The sequence below is a fragment of the Pinus tabuliformis genome, chromosome 3_1 (assembly GCF_031772625.1).
Source record: "Pinus tabuliformis cultivar Carrire ecotype Pingquan chromosome 3_1, CPIR1, whole genome shotgun sequence".
In the NCBI taxonomy this organism is placed as follows: domain Eukaryota; kingdom Viridiplantae; phylum Streptophyta; class Pinopsida; order Pinales; family Pinaceae; genus Pinus; species Pinus tabuliformis.
In genome coordinates, this window is record NC_142301.1 from 931,927,663 (window position 1) to 931,931,606 (window position 3,944).

Sequence of the window (3,944 nt, forward strand, 5' to 3'; positions counted from 1 at the left end):
TGCTCAGGTGGTTCGTGGAAGTCTCATACTATGGGAGATGGACATCTTGCAGTGATAGGTGGCAACCCTCCATACCCTATGTTGGTATTCATTAGAGCAATGCAAGAGTGCATTGAAGTCCTTGAGTAGTTGAGGAGCAATAGTGGACAGATTGAGAGTTGTTCACAAGTGGAGTTGCGAACAACTCGACAATAGTCTCAATGTGCTGTGCCATTAATGGAATAACGCACAACTAGTGAGAAGATTGGATAGTTGAGATTCAGTGTCCAGATAGATATGAAGTTAAGATAGATCTATATTAACTTAAATGTAATAACAATAACTTTAAATTAAAATAAAGTTATAATTCACTTAATAATTATTATTATTATATATTTTTAATGTGAGATTTACCATAAAATTAAGGTGATGGATATCCTTGTTGTAAAAGAACAGGTTGCTCACACACTCTTGATTCATTATCACTGGGATTTTACAAGATTACTTGATGCATTTCTAGAGAGGGAGAATGACTGGTTATTTTCCCAAGCGAGGTCGCTATTAGACTGGAATCCACAAGTTCCCTTTTTGTTACCATCTTAATTGTCTGCGTAGAGGGAGATTTGTAGGAAGAGGACACCACAATGATGAATTGTGGTCACACTTTCTATAATGTCTGTTGGACGAAGCACTTTCTTCTTAACATAAACGAAGGACAAAGCAAGTGGATAAAGTGCATGGATCCCGAATGTAATGTCATCTATGAAAAAGACATCATAATAAAGCTAGGCACTGTAAAAGATCCTAGAGAAGCCCAATGTTTCGATCGCTTCCTATTTGAGTCATATATTGACAACAACAAGAAAGTGAAGTGGTGCCCTAGTGTTCCCAATTGTGGAAATGCATTCAGTGTTGAAAGAGACGTTTACTGTGAGATTCAGTGCAGTTGTGGGCATCAATTTTGCTTTAATTGTTTAGCACAACCACACTCTCCTTGCTCCTACTCCATGTGGAAGCTGTGGGAGAAGAAATGCCAGGATGACTCTGAGACAATAAATTTGATTACAGTTAATACCAAGTTGTGCCCCAATTGTGGGAGGAACATGGATAAAGATGGTGGCTGCAACTTGGTGAGCTGTGTATGTGGCTAATACTTCTGCTGGTTGTGTGGTGGTGCCACTGGAATAAACATTGTTGGGCATAGTTGTGGTCGATATAAAGAAGATCAGGAGGAGAAGGATATTGAGAAGGCACAACATGATTTGAGAAGGTACACACATTATTACTCTAGATGGATAGCTCATAAGGATTCATTAGATCTTGAAACAAAGAAAAGGGAATTATTAGAGAAAAATATTTTAGATTTTGAAAGCAAGGAATCTCGTGTTAGTGACAATAGATGGCTACTAAATGCACTGCAAAGGCTGTTTAGATCAAGGCGTGCCCTTGCTTATTCATATGCTTTTGCATTTCACGTGTTTGGTGATGAAATACTCAAAGATATATTGACACCTACAGAAAAAGAATTGAAACAAAATCTTTTTGAAGATCAACAGCAGCAGCTAGAGGGAACAGTAGAAAGGCTTTCAAAGATTATTGAGGGACCTTCTTACCAACAGAGTGTAATGGCCAACCAAGGGCAAGTTATTGATCTCACTCGCGTGGTTGATACAATGTGTCGAAGAATGTATGAGTTTATCCAAAATGATTTGGTCCATGACCTTGGGTTGAAAACACACCCAATTGCTACATATAACCCCAAAGGTGTCCACATACTATCCCATATGTAATTGATATCACAATACGTGTATTATTTTATTTTATTTTGGAACTTGGTTTTTATTAGTTTAATTATCTCATTGAATTATATAATATTTTAAAATATAAATTTAATAAAATTAAAATTAAATTAACTAAATCACGAATTTAGCAAGAGCATCAAATCTCTTTTGGATTTTTTTAGAGTGCAAAATTTGAACTAAATGTTTTCACCTTGACAAATTTGGCCCTCTGAATATAAATAAATAAATATCTATATATATATATATATATATATATATATATATATATATATATATATATATATATATATATATATATATATATATATATATATATATATATATATACATACCCCACTTTTTTTTCCAATCACTTTATATAATGCATTTATTGCAAATCTTAACAAGTGTGATTTCTTCCAATCATAGATTCACTATTTGGGGCGCATTGTCTCCAAGGAGAGGATAAATTTGATAGAACTAGATCTGTTCAAGAAATTTAATCTAAAATCATGAGACAAAATTCTACTCTACATAAATTTGATATAATTGGATCTCTTCAAAAAATTTAATCTAAAATCATGAGACAAAATTCTACTCTATTGATCTGCTGAAAGAAACTCACAAGTTAGAACAACATGCATAGACATGCAATAAGCACAACGAAAAATACACAGTGATTTCTAGGGATAATCCAATTGGAAAAAACCCCTCAAACCTCTTTGAGCTGAACCTACAAAAGAATAAACCCATTTTAGTGTGACCTATTACACTACTACTATAATAATTTTAATTATTTTCATTGCATGGATAGGGGCTCTTCAGGCCACTATGGTAGAGATATTGTGAAACCAGTGCTTCCCTTACTACTCCTCCTGAAGGCTTCTTGGTAGACTTCTTGTGTGAACATTTTGTTGTGTAGTTCCCAAAATCGTGGTAGTGGAAGCATTTTATCTTACTCATGCCTTTCTTCTTGCCATTATTTTGGCTGGACTTAGCTTGGATCTAGGTCTTCTTCCCTTTTCCCTTCCTCCCCTTTGCAACCAATGAAAAATTCCCTTGATCCTCAGTGTTGGATGATGTTCCATCCCGGTTATTTCTTCCGAACTCTTCTTGAACCAAATCAGACCACAACCTTTCCCAATTCGGTAATTTTTCCCTTCCATTCATGAAGTCTTGGTAGTTGTGCCAAGATTTTGGAAGGCTTAGAAGAGCTAGGCTGACTAGTTCATCTTTTGCAACATTCACACCAACCCCTCCAAGCTCATCCCTAAATGTGTAAAACTAGAGAGATACTGTGAAATAGTATCATTCTTCTACATCTTAATGTTTCAAAGTTTGTCTTTCAGGGCCAATTTTTTTATGGCCACTGCTATTTTCAAATAGCTCAGTCAATTCCTTCCATATAGAAAATGGTGTCTCTTTGCCATGGAGATTTGAGACCACATGGTTTCACACACCTTTTAGAAGAATTCTCCTAGTTTTTGCAACATCCCTCTTCCATTGGGATAATTGTTGTGCATCTAACTATGGAGGTTTTATAATCTCAGTTTTAACATATTCTAACACACCATTATCATCGACCATTGCTTCCATTCAATCCTTCTAGGCTATGAATTTCAAGCTAATGATCCAGGTGGATATTGGTTGCCACCCTCTAATTCCACATGAACCCCCCATCATTGTTTCTTTCATTTTTTTAGTTTCCTTATTTGCATCAAAATTTATGATTTTTGGCAGTTTTTCGGGTCCTAAACTTCCGGAGCCATTTTGAGGCCCTAAACGACTTTTTTTGGGAAAAATGGGAGCAACATAGTTTGTTGGATTGATGTTGCTCATCCCAAAGTTGTATTCCTGGGATAGATATTTCTAACAAGTTATTGTGCGTGTCAAACGGAGATTGTATGCCAAAGTTACAACCCCGGTAAGTTGATGTACCAATTTACAGAAAACGGGGCCCATAATTTGGCGATTCATCTCCTAGGGTTAGGGTTTTGGATGTTTAGGATTTTCCATTGTTTCTCAACAATAAATAGGCCTTAGAGCCTCATTGAAAGTTATTTTAGAGGCATGTATCACTCACATCTCTCCTCAGAGATAAGCTACCATCGCCCGAGCTAGTTTATTTCCATTTATTTTTGTAAGCATATTTCAGTATTTTACATTAATGAAATGAAGTATTAT

The 3,944-nt window shown here is 35.6% G+C and overlaps 1 pseudogene; it reads left to right on the forward strand.

Moving 5' to 3' along the window:
- The first annotated feature begins 623 nt into the window (after nt 1-623).
- LOC149190816 (putative E3 ubiquitin-protein ligase ARI1 pseudogene) lies at nt 624-1,769 on the forward strand (annotated as a pseudogene).
- The last annotated feature ends 2,175 nt before the right edge of the window (nt 1,770-3,944 follow it).